Consider the following 25213-nt stretch of genomic DNA (forward strand, 5'->3'; position numbering starts at 1 on the left):
ATATATGTTTTGGCTTGTTTTAAGCATGCTTAATCGTGTCTTGGTAATTGAGTTGCTCAGTTCCTAAGTAAATAGGAAATGGTAAACTTGAGTTTTAAGGTATAAATGTGCACACGACCTGAGACATGGTCTGTCACACGGCCGTGTGTCACACATGGGAAACATACAAGGGTGTCTGCCCTGAGCGTGTTAAAAAAAATAGTATAGGTGTAGTTTCCACATAGGTTGACACACGGCCTGTGACATGGTCATGTAACCCAAGTCATTGAGTTACATGGGTAGAGACATGGGCTGAGACACGATCATGTGTCTCAATTTAGTGAGTTACACAGGCGGAGACATGGGCTGGGACATAGTCGTGTGTCTCAAGTTAGTGAGTTACATGGGAGGAGACATGGGCTGGGATACGACCATGTGTCCCAACTTAGAGAGTCACACGGTCTGGGGCATTTCACACGGCCATGTGTCCCTTATTTTTAGGTATTTTGAAAATGGCCCTAAACTTTTAGAATTGTTCCAAATTAGTCATTGCCTGTTTTTAAACTATTTTTAGGGTCCCGTAGACTCGTAATAGGGCCGTAAGAATAACTTTTACTCTGAATTAGAATGAATTAGCAAACCTGAATTAGGTGAAGTAGGTCATTCTACTAATATCATCGAAGATAATAATAGTCAGAGTATGGACCAATACTCTGATGCTAATAATTGGAATGGTTTTGTTATGCATCTCACTTCTAGCTTTCAAGAGGGGATAAATTGTGATAATAGTGTAGACAGTGGAAGACCAAGTTTAGCATTGTATAATATGATTCATTATTAGATTGAATAAGACAATATTACGTAAATATTAAATTATATATATTTCCCTTGTATGATATAATGTTAATAGTTAGCTTGCACCTTCGATTTTAATGGAAGTAAATGTTGGTGATTGGTTAATAATGCCTATGACCCCAATCCGGTGACAGAGAGGGGTTAGGGGTTACACCCTCTCTCTCCTAGTTTAACTAAGAGAGTTTTTTTCTATGAAATAGGCATTAAATGCATTTTACTAATTCAATTAAGGCTTCACTTTATCTCTCCATAAATAGATGATACCGGTAGGACTAAAAACACAATAAGTTATATAAAAACTTTTAGATATTTTTATTCTGCCTAAAAATAGTGAGAATTTATTTCTAAATATAAATTCTATTTTTCCAGAATAATTATTCTACTGGTTTCTATAAGAGAGAGATTTACTTTCCTACTAAAAGTAAGAAAATTATTTTTGGGTCTATGTTTGATTCAAAATTATTTAAACCTACACTTGAAGTAGTTCATGGTATAAGAATAGCAAAGAAATTCGTTCAGTTGAAGCCGGGAACATCTAGGATCCGTTTAGCTCAAAATACAATACTATTCCGGGAAAAAGTTTAGTGCTATAAATATCACAAGCTGTCTTGGTTTTTCAAAATTTTATTTTTTTGCTATGCAAGAAAACCATTTTCGAACAAGATTTTCTCCAAAAATTACGTTATTTATAGCAATAAACTTTTTACCAAATTCATACCTATGTTTAGGAATAGGAGGTCTAGGCTATTTCTCTGCTTTCTACCAACATAACCTTTTCCATTATTCTAGAACATTGGCTTACTTAAAGTGTGGGCTTTAACTCACGAACTGATGAACACAATAAAAACTTTATTGATGTTCCAATATGGGGAAGATCAATTACTCTTCAGAGGCTAGAAACCAAAAAAAACTTTCCAAAGTTCAAATTTATTTGAAGAATACATCTCACTAAAATTTGACAAACTGTCAATGCTAAGTATAATATTTTTGACAAAGCCCATGGTCTTTATTTATAGAGAAAATCATAAGAGTTTTAATTGAACAATAAGAAGCAAAACAATAATATTCTAATAGAAATCATTTAGTCCTAGAATCCTTATATGCAGCTCATCCCATTACAAATTGGCTTACTAGGCCTTTTTCTGTATTCAGTTCAATTATATGTGTTATTTGGTTTTTAAACCAACGCATATAATTTTACCAACTTAATAACTTATTTCATATATCCAAACTATTATTTATTTAATTAATATTCCTAATTAAAATATATTCTGAACCCAATTCTAATTTTGTTAAAGTCATGAAAATTTTATTACAATCAATCAAATAATAATTTGAAGAAATTAAATTAATCCCTAAAAGTCATTTCTTGCTCATAATAACAAAACGTATTCATTGCAGATAGTGATGCATGCAATCTATTTCTTTAATTTCTCAATTTCATTTATTCATCTCATCGTTGAAAAGCACACCACGAGGGCTACACCGAGCTACCAAAGGGATTGATTGGACATATATAATTAGTGCTCAAATAATCTGTAATTAAATTCCAACTTTTCATTTATTGATTACAATATTATTTAGTCATTGAATCATTCTACTAAACTACCATGATCGAGCTCTCCCTATTATATACCATTACGAAAACAACTTTATCAAGTGCTCGTCTAATGACCTTATCATATATGTGTTACCATCTTAGGATATCCTTAATCTCATTGGTTAAATTCGTTCACCCAATATGATCTTATTTTATCTTATGGTAACCATTGCATACTCCTTCATGAAAAATTTAAATACTAACACATAGTAATTAAATCATTTGTCCCAAACAAATGACCCGTGACGATATTACTTTTCCATCTATCATATAATGCCTATGAGAGGATATTTTTTACCCTTTATTAAGCTATCAATTTTGCCATCGTAAATGAAGTTATGTCATGCAAAAGTCATATATAGAACGTATCAACCTTTAGCTCTATTACCAATTAAACTCAGGCTTTCAATGTAACACCTCATACTCGACCCAATTGTTGGGTTCGAGCTACGGGATTCCAGATCCATTTTTGGAGCAACTACAATATTCTCCAAGTCTTATATGAGCTTATGAAAGATCTTTTGCTAACTTGAGGTTAAATTAGGATCGAATTGTAAAGTTTGCAAAATATCAGGTTAACATCATGACTTTGGGGGTTCCTCATTGCGGTGCAACTCTTTGACAATTTTTCATCGCGATGAGACCGCCTGTTTCCAAAAGGGTTGATTTGGTACCTATTCAAATCACCTAAACACATAACCAATTCTTCCATTTAGCCATTTAACCAAAAATTCCACATTCACATGCTCAATTCAAACCATAAACCAATTTTTAAACATATACATTACTCAAAATGTCATTCAATATTTTGTTACATATGAAAAATTCTATATTTTAAACCATTTGACCATTTGGTACCAAGTCATTTCTTTTAACATAAAATAACATGTTCATATTAAGTTCATTTCAATTTCAACCATCTCAAACATAACATTTTCAATACCATTTGATTATGTCAAGTAAATCATTTCTACTTAAATATCAACATATCCACTTATGATATTGATCTTCCACAATTCGTTGTGGCAAATTAGGGTCTTTTCAGCACTTAACAAGCTTGTTTTCTAGCTCATTTATATGTTTTTATTACATTTTCCGTTTTTAGCAGTTTAAGCTGAATTTTAATAAAATAAGCATTTTTACGCATTTTTTAGCCATGTAATGACCTAACAGGCGAATACGGGCCTTGGGATGAATTAGCGGGCTACTTGAGTGTGCAAGACACAATTTCAGGGATGGTAACGCAGAGGACAATGGCAGCATTGCGACACCAACATGTGGTGTCGCAACATCGGAGTTTGAAGCCAAAGAATTCCCTTTCAAAAGGCAATGTCGCGACACCGATCCTGTGGTGTCGTGACATTGGGCAATGAACTTGAATAGTTAAGCCAAAGGTGTTTTCATCCGCACAATAAATATTTATCAGTTTTTAGGTCTTTAATTAACCAAATTAGGTCAGACAACTTTGGCTATAAATAGATGTGTTTCACCTCACTTTAGGGGGTTGGACGATTGAGCCACTTAGTTTAGTTTTAGGTTTTATTCTAGTTTTTACTTTATTTCAATTTAGTCATTTTATGTTATAAACCATAATTTTTTTCTTTATTTAGCTTGGATTCAATTTCGATCCAAGCTTTTATTTAAGTAGTTTATATATATTTCTTTTCAGTTTTCAATTTCAATTGGGATTATCTTCACAATATCAAAGGAAATATGACTTTCGCGTGCAAATCGATATCGAAACAGATCAATTTCTCTCTTCCCTTTTTCTATTTAATTTCCTGCTTTGCATGTTGAATATGAAATTAGGGAAAATTGCATCTAGATCCATGAGTGGTTAATCTCCTTAGGGAGATTAACGATTAGATGAGAGAATAATGGAAGAATTAGGTTTTGAATCCAAGTTAGTTGGCTTAAATTATGTGTGATTAAATCCTAGAATTAATGACCCTAGGAAGTTATTTAAGATAAAGGAGGTCAAATGATAAGTTTACCGAGTAAATCATAATTTATCTCGGTCAAGAAAGTGTGGGCAAAAGATAAGTGAGTATTGGTCGATTAGTTAGTTAGTTAGAGGTCGAAAGGTAATAACTGGTTAACTAATAGCTAACTCGATAAAACCCAAGTTTTGAAGTTAATAAGGAACACTAAAGTGAGTTAATTTTCTTCTTAGTTAATTTGATTAATTTCAATTGCTAATTTTCTTTAGTGAATTTTATTAATTTATGTTATTTTGGTTAATTAATTTTAAATTGATTTTTCATATTATAGTTTTAAGTTATTACTGTTTAGCCCTGTTAGTGTAGAAAACGAAATTTAGTTTATTTCGACCTCCCTTTGGTACGATCCTGGGAATACTTCCTGAAGTGTTTCGTCGTAACACTTTACTATATTACAATTTGACCTGCATACTTGCGGACAGCGTTGTTTTATTAATTATCTTTTGACTACAATATTTCTAGTCTAAACGTTTGCATATCTGTCGATGGTCAAGTTTTTGATGCCATTGCCAGGGAGGTTTCAGTATTAAATTAAAATTTTATTTTCTACAATTTAATAAGATAAATAGGAAAATCTAGAAATATAGATAAAAATTTTAATTTTAGTTATTTTAATTTTATTTAATTTTAATTTCTCTAATTTTAGTGCATAACTTGAAACGGAATCATTCCAATTGAGCCAAATCCTGAACTAGAGAGGATTCTGAGATGCACCCATCAACAAATGTAAAAAAATCCACTCGTAGTAGCTGATTTACCTCTGGAAAACCCCCTATTTGAAGAACCACTCAAACCATTATAACAACTTTAAAGAGAGCACCAATGGCTCGACAATAGAGAACATTGCGCGAATACGTGCTACCCACTTTAGACGCTGTTCGAGGCAATATCGAGAGGACAACAATTAACGTTAGTAATTAAGAAATCAAGATGGTCACCATCCAAATGATTTAGAATAACTTGCAGTTCTGGGGTAATATGATGGAAGATCAAAATCAACACCTAAATCGATTCCTTCAGCTCTCTGATACTTTCAAGTATAACGAGCTCACCAATGACGTTATTTGTCTTCGATTTTTTCCTTTTTCATTATGCGACAACACGTACGAATGACTTGATTTGCAAGAGCCATGTTCAACCACTACACGAGACAAATTAGTAGGGAAAATTTTACATTTTTTCCCATTAGTCAAACCATCCAGTTAGGGTGTGACATTTCCAAATTCAAGAAAATCGAAGGCGAGAACCTATACGAAGCATGTGAATGTTTTAAGTTACTACTAAGGAAATGCCCACATCATAGAATGCAAGATTGGTTACAACTGCAAATGTTTTACAATGACTCAGATGGTAGCTTGAGAGACAGATTAGATGGTGCATCCGGTGGGGCTTTCATGAATAACAGATACGAGAAATCTTTCAATTAATTGAGGACAGGGATATGAACTCGTACATGTTGCCCAACGAGTGATTTTTGTATACTCCAAAGCCATTGGTGACTAAAGCGGTCAAAGAGGATGATAAGTATCAACGAATATTGGAAAAGCTACACCACTTGGAGACCACTGTTAAGTCGTCTATAAACGACATAGCTCGAAGTTATGTTCCATACTCTGAAACCCAACTAGATGAAGTCAATTATTTGGGTAATGGAGGTAGAAATCCCTATTCTAACACTTACAACCCTGGTTAGAAGGACCATCCCAATCTGAAGTGGGGAGGCAATCAAGGTAGCAAAAACCTGACTCAGAATAGACGAAATCCACTGTATCAACCTCCGCATATTCAAAGATATAAAGAAAGATCCATGGGAAATGATCACGTTAGTTGTGGTCAAAGATTGGATCGAATCGAAAGAGAAATACAACTAATGAGGTCTGACATTCAACAAGTGAAATTTGAATGCACTTAAACTCGTGTCAATGTGGCCAACTTAAAAGAAATGTGCAACATCGTAAGCATGTTGATTGAAATGTGAAGGCAAAATGGGCATGGGCATTCCAAGTAATACAGAAAATAACCCTTGAAAGGAAGGAAAAGAACACGTAAATGCCATCGCACTCTGTTCAGGTAAGACTTTGGCAAACCCGAATATGCCCATGCAAAAGGAGGATGATAAGGTCGAAACGGTAGAACGAAACCCTTAATGAGCCTAAACTTAAGGTCCACATGGAGAAACTAGTTGAACCAGAAATTGTAGAACATTTGGAGCCAGTGTCAATCACATACCATTTCCATCAAGGTTAGAGGAAAAACAATGAAGGGATGAAGTGGAATTCGTAAGTTTTCTGAATTTATTTAAATCTCCTAACGTTAATTTGCCACTATTGGAATTAATTGATAAGATACTGAATACGCCAAGTACTTAAAAGAGATAATGTCTAGGCATAAGAAATCAAAGAAGGGTGAACAAATTAATATTGACGCCTCTTGTAGTGTGATAATTTCCCGAAAATTACTCCAAAAATTGAAAATTTTGGGTAGTTTACAATTCCTGTAGAAATAGGGGACAAACATTTTAGTAAAGCCCTTTAAGACTTAGGGGCTAATATTAATTTTATGCCCTTGTCTACTTATTTAAAACTCAAATTGGGGGAATTAAAAAAAATTGATTACACTGAAATTAGCCGATAGGACACCCCAAAGGTGTACTTGGAGATGTATGAGTAAGAGTGAGTGTTTTATTATACCTATCAATTTTTTCATTCTAGACTTTAAAGAGAACCAAGACATTCCCATTCTGTTTGGTAGGCCATTTTTAGCTATGTCTAGATCGACCATTGATATTGAGAAAAATGAATTAATTATGCAAATTAATGGTGAAATAGATGCGTAAAATGTGACCATGATTCCCAAAATAAAGTATAAAAGAATTATTACACAATTTTTTATATCACCCCTAATAGCCTTGATCAGAGGTACGGTTTTGGTTCAATGCATGTAGGGATGAGCGACAATGGAACAAGAATTCAATAAAGGGACTTCATGGGCTATCGGACTCCGGTAGCCCCACCTAATTTAATAATTGAAATCTTTAATCCGTGTTGTAAATGAGTGTAAATTAGAATTTTTCGTGTTTTGGAACTTTAATTGGGATTAGTAATTTTAATTAGGATTGGATTGCGGCCTTAGTCAGCCAAAGTGTGGCTATTTGGGACGTATTTTCAAATTAGGAGTAAACAAAAATGACCGACACTCCCAAGAACACGAGATTTGGAAAAATGTTGGCCATGTCACGACACTGAACCTTGGTGTTGCGACACAGAACTTCTAATACTCCAGTATTTTCAAAAATATGTTCATGTCGTGACATCGCATGTCAATGTCGCGATATGGTACTTTAAAGCATCCAAATTCAAAAATTCCAAACTAGTGTTGTGACTATGAACCCCGGTGTTGCGACATCGCATTTTGAGCCTAAATTATTTTAAAAATCAGGGTTAGTTTCGTGACTCGTAATTACAAATTAAAAAAACCCGGAGCATTCGAAGTTCAGTGTTGCGACATCGATTCAAGTTTGTACTTTTTTGACCCAATTTCTATACAACCTGAACGGACTCTATATATATCATAGCTCATTTTAACCCTAATTTCCCCACTAAACAACCTCTAATCAACCTCTACTATGAGTTGATGAGGCACTAGGTGCTAAATTACTTCAATTATACCGATGAGACATTGGGTGTCAAACTTATTAATGAATGTTGGGCGCAAACTATTTACTTCGAATTTATCCGATGAGGCATTAGTGCCAAACTAGTGTGTTGGTTGGATCCATATATCTGTTCGAGTCCAAATTGAGTTAGTAGGGGGAATAAATGGTAAAAGAGGGATAAGTATAATTGAAACGATGATGATAGAGTCCTCAAAATTATGATATTGAAAATCTGAAATGAAAAGTGTTATTGGATAATCGAGATCCCAAATAAATATGAAATGTAAAGTAATGTGATATTTGGTTTGTGAGATGTAAACTGGATTGATAATTGTGATATGATAATACAAAGTTGATTAATGATATAAATAAATATCATTAGTATTGAATGCTCTCATGTATCAGATATACGAGCCAGAAGGCCAATATAGAAATGTGATAAATCTATGAATTTGATACAAAATTCAAACGATAAAATGGAATAATGATTGTCATTATATTGAAATTGGATGTACTATTGAAAACAAAACAAAATGATACGATATAATCTTTAGATTGATTAATTGAAGCATGTATACATTGATATATGTGTACCATTGAGATTTTAAGTTGTAATTGTGAATTGAAATGTTGATTGGAATGTTGTGAATGGTATTCAGTTGTTGATTTCCATGAAATTGGTATTAAAATTATTTGAAATGCTAAATGTTCATATTATTATATGAATTGGTTATGGGATGAACTTACCTTGTTGATATAGGATTGCCAGATTTAGGCAAAATCGTCAAGTTGAATAATGTGTTGTATAAATTCATAAAATGAGGTAAGTTGTTTTAATAACCATGAACTTACTAAGCATTTTTAATGCTTACTCCATTGTTTTCCTTTTTCCTTGTAGAGCAAACTTGTGGGACGTGTTAGGCGAATCGTTGAAAAGCCCACACTATCCTGGTATTGATTATGTAGTTTTTCTATCTTTTAAAAAAACTTGATTTTGTGGCATGTATATAGGCAATTCATTTTTGGCCAATCTTGAATGCTGGTACTTGGTTCTTGATTGTGTGCTTATCCTTGAATCATGGTAGAATATGAATTGGCAATGCTTGATGAGTGGTTGATTATTAGATATATATATAATATAAGGTTAGTTGTTGGCTTGAGATTTATATGGTGAACATTGATAAGTGTATGGCATGTCTTATTTTTGTTTAAAAGGTAAGGTTTGGTATGTTTATCTTGGTAAGAATGTACCATTTCATTTTGAGATACAATATTTGAATGAATCATTGGAAAGAATCATGTTGGTTTTATAAATGTTGAATGTTTTGGCAATGATTTATGATTTGTTTGTAATGGTGCCAAAATGACATATTGCTTAGGTACTTTAGGTTGTTTTGTATCATGATTTGGATTGAACTCTTAAACTGTTTAGGCAAGATTTAATGTATACAGTCATGTGTTTGGTAATGCTTAAGGGTTGGATTGTATGAGTTGCAAAAGTGGCCATTTTTGATGTCACACGGTTTGACACACAGACGTGTGTCATACAAGGTTGGTTGACACGGCCGTGTGCCACTGGTAATTTAGATGCAAGGTTATTGACACGATCTTAGTCTCTCACATGGCCTAGGCACACAGCCGTGTGAATGTTTGCAAAGTTTTACAATTAGGTCCACACAGTCTGGCCACATGGCCGTGTGACCTTTGTTTTACATTTTTACCTCACTTTTATGTAAAGTTTCAAATTAGTCCATACTTAGTTCTGAATTTTTTTAGAGCTATCGTAAGCTCGATTAGTACTCGAATTAATTATAATCATAATACTTGAGTGTTTATGATATGAATGATTATTTAAAGGATTTGTTTAAGCTATAATTGAACTAAAATTTTAAAAATGTTGCAAATTAGTCCTAGTTAAATTCTAGATGATATTGGAGCATACATAAACCTGTATATGATATGAGAAATGAAGTATTTGTTAATTATAAATTGAACTGACAATGATTGGATGATTTTTGTTTAATTTGAGTAATAATTATGCATTTATGAAGTATTCTACATTTATTTAAGGTAATCAATATGAATTGAATGTGTTATGTTCCGGTTATGACTACAGCATTCTGTAAATCGGTCCAACGACCAGATCAGGTTATGAGTGTTACAACAAATATGTTACACTTTTTTGAAAAAGATCCAGATAGGAGAATTTGTAGGAATTTGTTGCAAGAGATGTTAAACGTGGAGGGTGGGAACACAATTGCATGTTTATTGTTGTGGTTATGCAATGGGGAGGACTTCTTTAATGGCCATTGCTCAGGGTACACATTTGAAGTGGATGGGGAGGCTGAATTTGGTGTCAAATGTTCTTATTGCTACATTGAAGTAGAGTTGATAAAGCTTAATGTTAGGAGAGAATATAGAAATGTTTAGGGTTTGATTGTAATGAAGTTTTAATTTTTGTTTTATTTAGATTATGAAGTTTAAACGTTGAAAATATAATGATTAGAAGATTATTAAAATAATTTTATATGATATTAATAAATGTCAAGATTAAATTTAAGTAGTTGCTTATATTAAGCATTTATACAATAATGCATAAGTGATATGTTTTCTAATATAATTTAAAATTAAATTTATAACTTGAAAGAAGTATAATTTTGTAAGGAAAATGAAGTATAATTTTGTAAGGAAAATGAACACGATGAAATGAAAAAAAAAACGAAAAGCAAATTTAATTGGAAAGTTGAAGTTGATGTAGTTAGAAATTGGAATGTTTGAAAAAAATATTAACGACATTAACTATATATTTAAAAATAAACACTAAAAATTAATGAAAATAAATAAATTAAAAATTTAAAGCATAATATTGATTACGTAAGCAGACAATTATGTTTGATTAAAAAAATAAGTTAAAAAATTATATATTTTAATTTAATTTGTACATATTCAATGTGTATCATTATTTATAGTAAATTTGAAGAGTTCACACCCCTATATAAATAATAATTTTTTTGTAATTATTGAAGGTTGGTGTGAGATGATGTATTAGGTCAAACTCAACACATTTATTTGTTATAGTTAAAAAAGGTCAGGCTTTTCATTATGGATAATGAGTCATCTAAGGAAAGAATATATATGGATAAGAGAGGAATCAAACTTGGTACAAATAATTATGTTTACTAACGTGGGTTACCAATATAACAATATATTAATTTTGATTAATGGTTACTAAATAATTTTTAAAAGTAATTTCCCCACACTAAACAAATCAGTGAGAAGTCCAAAAAAATCAATCTTGTCTATGAAACAAGACTTTGTGATAAGGGTGTTGTTTAAAGTTTTCCTTCCTTGTGGAAGAAAATTTATTACAGCCTCTTCCACCGAAAAATCCTTCCTTTTTAAGGTTTTTTTTCTGAGAGGGAGTTGTATAAACATAATCGTGTTCACAAAACGGAAAAAATGAAACAATCATGAACATCTGAGCAGGAATCTTCTAGATTACTATCGTTGCCTGAAGGCATCCTTGCGGAGATTTGCTATCATTGTGTTGCAAAGGACGGGAATGGATTTGACAGTCTACTACTAAGGTTGGTTTATGAGTCCTTAGAAGTTTACTCATTTTTTTGTCTTAATAAGTTTAGATGTTGGATTTTTGTCTTACTTGATTTTTTGTGTTTTGAATGGGGATTATAGATAAAGAAATTTTTTTTATTAACTGTTTCCCCCTTCGGTTTAGAAGACGTTATGGGTTTAAGGTTGTAGAAATGAAAGACTTCTTTGACTTCGTAGTAGAAATGTGACTTCCTTTTTTTTGTTGATTCTTACTAGACATATCTTTGTTATATGAACCGTTGCAATGTTGTTATAGTTGTTGAGCATTGAGGAAGACCTTGAAGGAGAAAATGTAATGAAGGCTGTCAACGTGTATTAAGGAATGATTCATGTTGTAACTAATGAACCATTAGTAGTTAGTTTGTTAAGAAATGGTTAGCTGTTAGTTATTAAGCAGTTAACAAATTTTGTATAATTTCCTTTAGCTCAGACTTTTGAAAATAGTTTTTTTGGTTTCTTTCCGTTAATGAAGAAGCTATTCATGATACTCTACAGTCATTCTATTTCTCTTCATGGTATTTGAGCCAAGGTTTTGTTGTTGATTTTTTGAATCGCCATGGCGACTGAGGAGGTTGAAGAGAGCCCAAATCATTTCTCTAATACTGGTGGCGAGCATGAAAGCTTTCCTTGTTCAAATCCAGGTTCAATCACTTCTGTTGTTAACAAACAACTTCAGTAATTATTTAAACATGATACTATCAAGCTTGGTGAGAGTAATTTTCTTTTATGGAAGCATCAAGTTATGCTAATTCTTGAAGGTTATGGTGTGTAAGGTTTCATTCTGGGTACTATAAGATTTCGTTCTGGGTACTATTAGTGTTTCAGGACACGGTGTTGTGGATAAAGAAGGGAAATTAATCGAGAATTCTGGTTATGTTCTACATGTCCAACAAGACAAACTATTGGCTTCTTTGTTGTTTTCAACTGTTCGTGATCAGATCTTAGTCTATCTTACCAGTGCTCGTACTAGCTATGATGTATGGACAGCCATTGAAAAGAAGTTTGTAGCTAAGTCTACTGTTAAACTCTCCAGTATGTGACATGCGTTGTATTCTCAGAAGAAGGGTCACTTATCTGTTAATGAATATTTTTCCAAGATCAAGTAGATGAGTGATATGTTGGTTGCGATAGCGAGTTCAATTTCTAAATAAGAACATGTTAGTATAGTTCTTACAGGCCTTTCAGTCGAATATAAGTCAGTGCAGGTAGTAGCTTCAGCTACTTGTGTGTCCCTTGATATATTAACAGAGCTACTTCTTAATTACGAAACAAGACAACTTGAGTTCTTAACTAGTGTTCCAGTACAGGTAAACTTGGCTAGTAAATAAGTTCATGAAGGCGGTGATTAGGAAAAAGGTCTGACAGAGATTATCAACGGAGTATTCAATCGTATAGAGGTGATTTTCAACTAAATAGAGGTTTTCATCGTGGTAGAAGATGTGGGGGTCGATTTTCACATAATCGACCCCAATGTCAGTTATGTGGTAAAGTTAGACATGTTGTTCAAAAGTGTTATTACTGACTTGATGAGAATTTTACAGGTATCTCTGATGGCGATAGGTCGATGTCAGTAAATCATCATCATCTTTTCAATCCAAGACAGACTGTATCTAACTATGGGGTGTATCACTGTTGTAATAAATTTCCTTGCTCTCAAGGAGGTAGTGGTCAACCATCTAGGTCTTCAACTAGCTGTGATGATCAGATGTGGTACCCCGACTCCGGAGCCACAAATCATGTTACCAAAAATATCTCTTCACTTAGTCATCATACTGAATATACAGGTATGAGTCAACTCTTGATGGGCAATGGGACTCCTATCCCTATCACTCATGTAGGGACCTCCTCGATTACCACTAGTAATAGACTTTTGTACTTCAACCGTGTTTTACATGTTCCAAATGTATGCAAAAACTTGATTTCTGTAGGTCAATTTGCAAAAGATAACAAGGTTTATTTTGAATTTCATCCCTATCATTGCTTTGTGAAAGACATCAAGACAGGGATGGTATTGTTGGTGGGACATGTTCATAAAGGGCTGAATCGGTTTGCTTTATCAACATATCATACAGGTTATGCAGGGGTGAATGATGCTGGAGTTGGGCTACCACGCGCTCATTCGGTTGCAATTGGCACTTCTGTATTTGAGTTGTGGCACAAACAACTTGGTCACCCGTGTAATAGAACACTTACTCAAGTGCTTAGAAATTGTAATGGTGTATCGAATAAGTGTGTTTTGAAAAAAGTGTGTGCTATTTGTCAGTATGGGAAATCTCATAAACTTGTTTTTCCTGATTCTCAAACTGTATATTCATCACCTTTTGAGCTAGTTGTATCCGATTTATAGGGGTCGACTTCATTACATTCAGAGGGTTGTCTTTACTACCTTTCATTTGTAGATGCTTACATTCATTTTACATGGATTTATCTTTTGAAGACAAAAGCTGAGGTTCTTGATAAGTTTCTTCAGTTTCAAAAATTTGTAGAGGTTCAATTTGGGTACAAGATTAAAAGGCTTCAAAGTGACTGGGGTGGTGAGTATAGACCATTGACTATGACTCTTTCCTAACTAGGCATACAACACAGGCTAATTGTCCACATACATCTGAACAAAACGGTATTACCGAGAGGAAACACAAAAATTTGGTAGAGACGAGTCTCACGCTGCTTGCACAAACTTCTCTACCCATACATCTCTAGAGTCATACATTTTTACATGCTTCTTACTTAATAAACATGCTCCCTACACTAGTTCTTCAAGGAAAGTCTCCTTACGAAAAGTTGTATCACACACTACCGGACTATATGGTGCTTAAGGTTTTTGGTTGTTGTTGTTATCCATATTTTAGGCCTTATAACAAACATAAACTACAGTACCGTTCTAGACCTTGTACTCATCTTAGGTTTAGTTCTAATCATAAAGGTTATAAGTGCCTTGATGAAAATGGAAAAGTTTGTGTCGTATTTGATGCAGGTTGCTATCTGTTTGCCAAGAGAGGGACAGTGATAGGGACTTCATGTACTAAGGACACTTCTTCAATGGTTCGTCAACAGCCAACTATTCCAATTTTGCCTCAACAATTTTCTACATAGTGTTAGGTACTAAGTAGAAAATGTAAGAAAAATATAGAGTAATACTTTCAATCAATCTTTATTACTTACTTTCTTTGAATACATTAGCTATGTTTATATACTCATACAAGAATGACTGTTCTTAACTAACTGCATATCCAACTGATTACCAGATTCTATAACAGACTAACAACCGTAACAGTCTTTATATTACTGTTAACATTCACCCAACTTCTCAAGAGGTAAGACCTGAAGCAAACTTCAAAATCAAGCAAATAACGAGACAGAGAAAGGTTTAGTGAGAATATCTGCAACTTGATCACACGCTGGCACTTCACCGACAAAGAGAGACCCATCAGCCACCTTTTCGCGAACAAAAAATAGATCAAGTTCAACATGTTTGAACTTAGAGTGTAAGACTGAATTAGCTGTAACAGCTACAGCACTTGAATTGTCACACCAAACTATTGGAGGATCAGAATAACTAATTTGTAACTTTGTCAACAAAGAAACTAACCACGTAATATCACTAGAAGCTGCAGTAATACTTTGATATTCAGCCTCTGCTGTAGACCGAGAAATAACTTTTTTTTCTTAGAACACCATGAAACAGGCGTATGACCGAAGTATACACAAAACCTTGTAGTAGACCGACAATCATCAAAATCAAGTCCCTAGTTGGCGTCAACATACCCAACCAAAGATAATCTTTCAAATCGGCGAAAAACCAACCTATGACTGATGATACCATGTAAATATCTGAGGATAAGTTTCAATGCTATCAAATGAATCGTAGTAGTGCATGCATAAACTGACATACATGATTTACAGCATAGGTAATATTTGGCCGAGTCAGAACTACATATTGAAGAACACCAGCTAGACTTCTGTATTCAGCAGGATCTGTAAGCCGATCACCTTCATCCTTAGACAAAGTTAGTGAACTAACCATTGGCGTATGAACACTCTTAGCATTAGCCAGAGATCTCCGGTCAAGAAGGTCTCGAATGTACTTGCGTTGACACAAGTGCAGACTGCCATTGGAGGACCTACTGACTTTAATTCCCAAAAAATAATGAAGCTCACCCATATCCTTTAGAGAAAACTTGAAATGTAGTTGTTGAACAAAATAGTTGATTTCATTAGTCGAACTACCAGTAATAATAATATCATTCACATAAACCAAGATATAAATAGTGGACTTGTTTGAAACTTTAACAAACAAGGAAGCATCAGCTTTAGACATGACAAAACCAGAAGAGATAAGAAACTGTTTCAACTTTTCAAACCAAGCACGAGGAGCTTGTCGTAAGCCATACAAAGCCTTCATCAGACGACATACTAAAGTCTCACCATTTGGTCTGTATTGAACATATCCAGGAGGCTGTTGCATGAATACTTCATCAGTCAGATCTCTATTTAAAAAACATTGTTTACATCAACCTGACGAAGGTTCCAACCATTAGATACAGCAACAGATAAAATGGTTCGGATCATAGCAGGTTTGACTATTGGGCTAAATGTTTCTTTGAAGTCACACCCAGGAACCTGAGAACATCCCTTTGCTACCAACCGTGCTTTCCAATGATTAATTGACCCATCAGGATTCCTCTTGATTTTGAAAAGCCATTTGCACCTAATTGCTTTTCAACTAAGAGGTAGAGAAACCAGTTCCCAGGTAGCGTTGGCCATTAAAGCATCAAATTCAGCTTGACCAGCACTTTTCCACTCTATATGAGCAACAGCTTCTTCAATAGATCGAGGCTCAAAATCTATAACATCAACTGACAACGCCTTCGGCTTAAAAATTCCTGCCTTAGATCGAGTAACCATAGCATGAGTATTTCCTATAGGAAGAGAAGGAATAATTTGAGACACACTGGATTGATTGACTAGACTAGCTTCTGTGAACGAACTCGAAATACATTGCTCCCTAATACTGTTCCCAAATTCAGTTAGTAAATCAACTGAGACTGACTGACGAGGACGACATGTATCTGGTAACTCAACCAGAACAGACTGGTCAGACTAAAAGTTTGGAGCAGAAGATAGAAGAGCAGTCATTGGTGACAAAACACTGATATTGCTAGGTTCTGCAGAAAACTGAATAGAAGAAGTGCAAACAACAGGAACATATGTAGGAGAACTTGAAGGGAACTGAATAGTAGATAGGGCAGGCAAGTGAAACAGAAATCGACGTTCATCAAATACAACATGACGAGAAATAACAACATTACCCTTTGGTGTGAGACAATGATAACCTTTATATTGAGAACTATACCCCAGAAACTTACATGGTTGAGAACGAAAATCCAGTTTGTATGATAAAAAAAAGACGTAAATACAGAAAACAACAATAACCAAACACCCTTAAATGATCATATGTAGGTTCGTGACCATACAGACTCTAATACGGAGACTGACCTTTCAGTACCAAAGTAGGTAGACGATTGATAAGATGAACAGCACTGCAGAATGCATATCCCCAAAACTCCATAGGTAGATTAGCTTGGGCTAAAAGTGTAAGACTAGTCTCCACAATATGCCTGTGTTTAAGCTCAGCTACCCCATTTTGTTTTGAAGTATGTGGATAGGAAACTCGATGGAGAATCCCATGACTAGCTAGAACAGACGTAAAAGCACGAAACTCACCACCCCAATCACTTTGAAAATTTTTAATTTTCTTTCCAAACTGTGTAACAATCATTTTCTAAAATTGAAAAAAATAGTCAACTGTTTGAGATTTACGTTTAATCAAATAAACCTAGGCAAATCTACTACACATATCTACAAACGAGACATAATATAGATTGCCCCCACTCGCAACAGAAATGGGTCCCAACAAATCGAAAACAACCAATTCAAACAATTTCATATATTCAGTAGTAGAATGTAAAAATGGCAATTTATGTGCTTTTCCTTTTTGACAGGCAATACACACATTATCAAGACATTTTTTATTTGAAACAATTCGACACTTATCAAGAACATGTTTAACAACTGCAGTAGACGGATGACCAAGTCTGTTGTGCCACAGAGTAAAAACATCATCAACAGATGAATAGTCTTGAACCCCGATGTTGTGAACAATAGAACGTCAATCAGATGGAGCTGACTTAATGGCTGAAAACTGATATAGACCATCACATACTTGGCCCCGTAACAAAGTTTCCCGAGTCTAGCTGTCTTTAATAACACAATAAGACAGATGAAACTCAAAAAACACATTATTGTCAGTAGCAAACTAAGACACAGACATAAGATTCTTTCGTATGCTAGGCACACACAAAACATTAGACAGATGTAATAACTTTTTTGTTGTAGGTAGAACCGTATTACCAATAGATAAAATTTTAGCAGGATTTCCATTCCCTATAACCAAAGAAGAAGTACCTGAATATGGAGTTGTCGTATTGAGCCTAGAAGGGTTCTGACAGACATGATAAGTGGCTCATGAATCTGGATACCAGGACGAGGTCCCTACTGGCACAGGAATATACGAATCAGTGTTATCAAAATTAAAATCATACTGTGTGGCATCCAAAAAATCAGATGCACAAAAGTCAGGAATTCAGGGCAGCCCAACACCCTATGAGGAGTCAAAATCAAATACTCAAGCACGAGTTTTGGTTCGCCACAGAACCTTGGAACCATTATGTTGTCGAGAACTGTCCAAGCCCACAAAATTAGAAATGGGCTTAGATGAATTTTGTGCAAAATGTTGGCCAACATTAAGCTATCCATTGTGTGGCCTATTATGATTATTTAGCGTACATGGCTGACTTGAAACAGTTGGCCTAAGCACCCTAACAGTGGGCTCAAACTGTTGCTTGCCCAAGTTACGCCCAAATTCGCATTGTACATCAAGCCCAAAGGAAGGCCCAAAATCCTGTTGCAGAACACGCCCAAACAAAAGTCAGAATCCATGCTCTACATCATGCCCAAATACACGGCCCAAACTGTTCCCATAATCATGCCCACTTTACGACTGTACATACGGGCCATACACCACCTGTGGGCTAGCTGGAGACCAAATACGACTGGCAGCAAAGTAATTAGGGTTTCTCTAATTAGAAACCCCATATCCAGAAGTCAATGGCACCCATGAAGACTACTCACCTTCTAGATGATTTATTTGACCAGTGTGACAAGAATGAAAACGCACCGGAGTGAACTCGCTCGGACCACCGTTGTCGCTGTTGAATCGATAAAAGCACATTTGAGCGAGATGACCATATCGACTGTAGGTTTGACACTGCACCGGAAGACGAAACCCGCGCTTACGTGAGCTAAAAAATGAGCAACCACCACGCCCAGAACATAGAACCGACTCAGTCACCGACACAGTTGGAGAAGCTTAAGCCACATTCGTATGCATCGGTACATCTTGCACAGCTTGCATCTGACGAGTCTCAAACTCCATCAGCACATCAACCAACTGTTGAAATAGAAGCGTCTCCGATGAAAATGACGTAAAAGTCAATACCGCATCAAATTCAAACGGAAGACCAGCGAGGATCACTTTTACCTTTTCGGCCTCTGAAACGACAGATCTAGAGGCTTCAAGTAGGGCACAGGTGTTCTGAATCTTGGCGATGAACTCGGTAACAGTCAACGCGTCTTTCTTTAGTGAATACAACTCATGCTTGATTCTTGAGATTTTAGCACAGATTGAGGCAACAAACAACCGATTGGCAGTAGTCTAGATATCACACGCTGTTTTAGCAGCTGTAAATGAAGACAACAGAGACATATTAACAGTAAATAGTAGCCAATTGGCTAAGAGCTTATCTTATTGAAGAAAGGCAACCGCATCTGGATTTGGAGTCAATGAACTATCCGGTGAGGCCACAAAACTAGGCGGAGTAGGTAGAGTACCATCTAAAAAACCTTGCAACTCATATCCTTCTGTAATTAGTCTGATATGTTGCTGTCACTGCACAAAGTTTTTCACATCTAATTTCATTGTGTCATGATGAGGAAAAACTTGAATCAATCACGAATTGGAAAATGATGTAGTAGGACGATCAACAGACGTAGAGTCTTGCGAATTAGCCATAAAACAACAGACGTTGACACCAGGAGGAACTAGGGGACTGATACCATGTTAGGTACTAAGTAGAAAATGTATGAAAACTACAGAGTAATACTTTCAATCAATCTTTATTACTTACTTTCTTTGAATACATTGTCTATGTTTATATACTCATACAAGAATGACTATTCTTAACTAACTGCATATCCAACTGATTACCAGATTCTATAATAGACTAACAACCGTAACAGTCTTTATATTACTGTTAACACATAGTCACCAGTTGCTCCTGCTGAAAGGCCATTTATTGCTGATTGTTTGTGTAGTTCTGATGAGGGTTTTGTCGCTGACATATCACCACCAATTGATCAAACCTTTGGCTTTTCTAAAGGGTCATTCCGAGAGTCCACTTCTCGCACAAGGTTAGATTCCATTAGTATTCCTATGGAGCAGGTTGGTAATACTTCACTTGGTTCACAAGAAGGGTTAATTCCTCATCTAGAGACTACTCCTTTAATTGCTCCTGCTCTTATTCCTGTCAACACACACCTCATGCAAACAAGGTCAAAGCATGGTATTTTTAAACCAAAGCTTTATATTACTGCTTCTGCTAATCATGAGCCCTCAACAATCAATGGAACATTCTTGAGTCCAAAATGGTTTGACGCTACTCAACAGGAATATGACGCGCTTTTAAAAAATCACACGTGAGAGCTTGTATTGTACCTTTGCCTTCTGACAGAGGGGTAGTGGGCTGCAAATGGATTTTCAAGATTAAAAGACATACAAATGGGGAAATGGCTCGTTACAGATGTTGACTTGTTGTGAAAGGATATCTATAAGAAGTAGGTGTCAATTTCAATGAAACGTTTAGTTCGGTTGTTAAGCCTACAACAATCTGAGTGGTTTTATCCTTTGCTATTACATTCGGCTGGACCTTAAGGCAAGTTGATATAAATAACACCTTTCTCAATGGTGATCTTACTGAAAGAAATTTGCATGGTACAGCCCCCAGAGTTTGAACAACATAGTGAAGGGTTTTCGTTGGTGTGCAAACTCAAGAAAGCCTTGTATGGCCTTAAACAGGTGCCTCATGCTTGGTTTCAAAAACTGAGAGACCACCTTGTTACAACAGGGTTTGTTTTGTCTAAATCTGATGCTTTACTTTTTATCAAAATTTTTGGAGATGTTCTTCTCTATGTTCTTGTTTATGTGGACGACATCATAGTCACGGGTAACTATCATCCAAGTATTGATGCTTTCGTGAACTCTTTAGACTCGAGGTTCTCTCTAAAAGATTTGGGAAAGTTAAGCTATTTTTTGGGCATCGAAATCACCTGCACTGCTTCCAGGATATTTCTCAGTTAACGAAAGTATATTCTAAACTTGCTGCAAAGAAGTTGCATGGATAACTCCAAAGGCACGCCTACTCCTATGATTTCTTCTTCTGTGTTGTCTGCGAACACTAGAAGCCCTATTGAAAATGAGTCTAAATACAAGAGTATAGTGGGTGCATTATAGTAAATTGTGATCACTAGTCTCGAGATTACGTTTGCAATAAACATGGTCTGCCAGTTTATGCACAAGCCCCTTGATCATCATTTCAAAGCTACTGAATGTATTTTACGCTTTTTACAAGCCAAAGTTGATCATGGAATTTGTTTCACTGCTGCCCCTAGACTTTCTCTTAAGGGTTACTCAGATGCCAGCTAGGGTGATGATCCTAATGATAGGCGATCCACATCAGGTTTTTGTATTTTTCTTAGAGGGAACCCGGTCTCATGGGGTTCTAAGAAACAACAAGGAGCCTTGCTCATGCTACAGTCGAGGTCACCTGGTTGGAATCATTATTGGGAGAATTACAAGTTCACGTTGCAGGGAAGACAGTTCTTTGGGGTGATAATTCAAGTACATTGGCGGTGTCTGCTAATCCGATTCTACACTCCAAGTTCAAGCATGTAGAGCTGGATATATTCTTTGTTTGTGAAAAGGTGGCAATTGGCAAACTGATCGTTGGTTATGTTCTAGCTCAAGACCAGGTGGCAGACGTGCTTACAAAACCTTTGTTAGCTAGGTTTTTTAATAGGTTCAAGACACGACTTAAGGTTGTCAGCAAAACCGAGTGGTTACAAAGGTACTCACCAGTTGGGTGAATATTAAGGAATGATTCATGTTGTAACTAATGAACTGTTAGTAGTTAGTTTGTTAAGAAATGGTTAGCTATTATTTATTAAGCAGTTAACAAATTTTGTATAAATTCCTTTAACTCAGACTTTTGAGAATAGTTTTTTTGGTTTCTTTCTGTTAATGAAAAAGCTATTCATGATACTCTATATTCATTCTGTTTCTCTTCAACGTGGATAGGATGGCCCCTCGTGTCCGGTCCATGCATATTCTGCCACAAATATGTGACTTCATAATGAAGTTCGCAGAGGCCATAAACAGTGAAGCCTTGGTTATGGTGGGAACTGCAATGTTCTTCAATTAAGGCAGGAATGAAGAGGGTACACAAATTATGAGGCACGCAGTGTCGGCTGAGCCACCTCTTCCATTGGTACTGTATTGAATGGTCATAGGTTTAATTGTGACAGGTAAGGGTAGCCATATAGACCTACGTACTGCTGAAGGTATGTTCATTATGCATTTCATATATGAAAGTGATCCACACAAGAGCCAAAGAATATGCAGTAGAGAGAAGCTTTGGAGCAGGTTGACTGCCGATAGTGCAAGATTAGTTCCAAGAATGTGGATCTGCCCTGATGACGACAAAGAGAGTGGACACTGCTCAGGCGACGAATATGATGTTTTAGGGATAGGTGAATTTTGGATCGAATGCCCAAAATGCCAATTTGAAGTGAAATTGATGAAGCTGACAATGCGGGATGAAATTTAGCAAGGTTGTGGTTTTTTAAGCATTTTAACATTGTTTGTTTGAATTTGGAACTTAACCTCCATTTTATTTCTATAAAACAAAATTGAATATTTTGCATATATTCACTAACCACATAGAATCTCGGTAGGCCAAATAAGTCAAAACAATGTCATTTATAGTAAGACAAAATAGAAGTTTAAGAAAAAAGAGAGCATTGGGATGGCTTTTAATAGTAAATGATTCAGTATCTCCCACTTGTTTAACTTAAATTACTTGTAAGAAGTATCTTTAAGGATTAAGCGGTTAAACCCAATTAAATTTCTTTCTCAACTATAAATTTTATAGTAAGAGACTAAAAGGTCGTATTGTTATTTGGTTGGACCGATAATTAAGGGAAATGCGTTTAAATTTTTAATTGAAAGTTTAAAGTTTCATTGAAAGTATTACGTAATTGCACTAAAATATTTGACTTTATTATTTAAAAAGATGCTGATAAACTGGGTGCTCCAATGAATAAACTAACCTTCCAGCAGGCAGGGTTTGTATAAACAAACGACGTTGGTGTCTGACTCCAAATGCTAATTTTAATCCTAGTAAATTGTGGTACACAATATGCATGCTATAAGAAGTTTTTGAGGAATTGAAAGAAAGCCTTATCGAAGAAGAAACATCAAATGTTGACAAGACTTGTGATAGGTAAAGTACTAGCTTTATAGAACTTGATAGGACGTTTATAGGTCTGTAAGTGGTACGTGAAATGTTGCACAAAGATATGCTAAACAGTTGCTGTGTAGTTGACCTTTATAGAATAGTGAACTATAAGGGCAAGTTGTACTATTTATTTGATTAAGGAGGTAAACTTTATTCAAACCTATCTGACCGTCCTTTGTGGCATAAGTTTGGATGGTTTAACCTATGCGTCGCTTGGGTTTGAACCTCATCTTAGGAAAAAAAAAATTCACATGGGAAGGTGGTTTAGGAGAATATATATTTTTATTAAGATTTATGTTTGATTGAAAATAACTTTTGAGTTAACATTGAAATTATACTAAGATAGCCAATATAAAAATATTTTAATACAAATAGAATTCTGAAAATTCGTAAGTAACTTATCATGAATAAAAGTGAACTACACGGTTAAAATTTATCAGATTAATTAAATTAAATATAAATGTTTAATTTATTTAAGTTAATTTACTTTGTTTATCTATAAGAGGAATTATTCTTTATCTTTAAAAAATATTTTTATTTGTAAAATATTGATTTTGAGATTATTATTTGTTTGTAATGTTAGTGAGACTGAAGAAAATTTTATTTCCGTCATAAAAAAATATAATAGAAAGATTAAAATCGCAATAGTTAAGTACATTATAATAAAAAAATAAATATAATAATTACAAGTAATTACATTAAAAAGTAATATATTTGAATGTCCTTACGCCGTTTTCTGAGAGGAGAGGAGTGCAAACAATCCGGTTTGGGTAAACATTCGGGTGGAAGAAGGAAGCAGGAAACAGGGCAACTGGAGTCCCCTGATCGGATAATTCTAGTGAAAAACAGCACCACAAGGTAAAATCCTTCCTGCCAGTAAGTCTGTTAAAGAAAAAAAAAAGCCAAAGTATTAAACAACAATAAATCAACATTTTTCAAGTTTCTTGCAAATTAGGGGTTAGAAAATTTTGAAAATAACTGGTTACATAATTTTACGGGAATGATTAGGATCCCATTTATGCCTCAAATCATGCAATGAACAACTATGCCGCGTGGAATCATGCAATAACCAAATTTGACTACAATTTTGCATTAAAAAAAATGTTGACTTACCCTTGCCGATCCGGGAATGATGCTTTGCCAATGCATCAAAGTAATTCGATTTTCAAGGTACAGTACCACCGGTTTTGCATGGAAACTCTGAAAAGTGTAAAAGAAAAAACAAATAAATGTTAGCAAGAACTAGTGTATAGGGTTTGCTTATCATAAAAGCGAAAGGGTTCAGTTTCAAGTATTTTTTTTACCGCAGGATGACTTTTCCTCCACTCCTTCCGTTCTCCAATTAGTCTCTGTCTGGCTATTTACGATCCTAGCGCCTCCGAGCATAGAACATCTTCCTCCGTCTCTTTGCTTTGCCTCTTAGCGAGAGAACTTGGTGACCCATTTTGATTCAAGTGGAAGTGAGGGGCAGATATTGAAAATATGCAATAGTGAATAGTTTATAATGGTGTCTCTCTCTCTCTATATATATGCAAATAAAGAGTGGTTATTGATATATTTGCTGATATAGTAATCTCTCTATATATGAAATAGTGAATAGTTTAATTGATATGACTAAAAAAGGACTTGTGCTCACTATAGTTTACCCATTAAACTTGCAAATCATTCTAAAATAGGATGTATAAGTTAAATTAATGTTAATTTTACTGACGTGACATTTATATAGTAGTCTTTCGTGTTTGGTCCATGCATAAATTTATAAAAATTATAATTTTTAATAATAATTTAATATTATTATAATACTTTCTATATATATGTAAGA

The 25213-nt window shown here is 34.9% G+C and overlaps 2 long non-coding RNA genes across 2 annotated transcripts; one reads left to right on the top strand and one right to left on the bottom strand.

Annotated features, from left to right (window-relative positions):
* Window positions 1-18801: 18801 nt before the first annotated feature.
* Window positions 18802-22797, top strand: LOC107913576 (uncharacterized). The gene is made up of 2 exons (XR_001688569.2): window positions 18802-21942; window positions 22173-22797. It is a non-coding gene; the product is annotated as an uncharacterized lncRNA (long non-coding RNA).
* Window positions 22798-24119: 1322 nt separating this feature from the next.
* LOC121223127 (uncharacterized) lies at window positions 24120-24840 on the bottom strand. The gene is made up of 3 exons (XR_005920541.1): window positions 24696-24840; window positions 24505-24591; window positions 24120-24273 (listed from the first exon to the last, which is right to left on the bottom strand). It is a non-coding gene; the product is annotated as an uncharacterized lncRNA (long non-coding RNA).
* Between the last annotated feature and the right edge of the window lie 373 nt (window positions 24841-25213).

The sequence above is a fragment of the Gossypium hirsutum genome, chromosome D11, assembly GCF_007990345.1.
Source record: "Gossypium hirsutum isolate 1008001.06 chromosome D11, Gossypium_hirsutum_v2.1, whole genome shotgun sequence".
Classification (NCBI taxonomy): domain Eukaryota; kingdom Viridiplantae; phylum Streptophyta; class Magnoliopsida; order Malvales; family Malvaceae; genus Gossypium; species Gossypium hirsutum.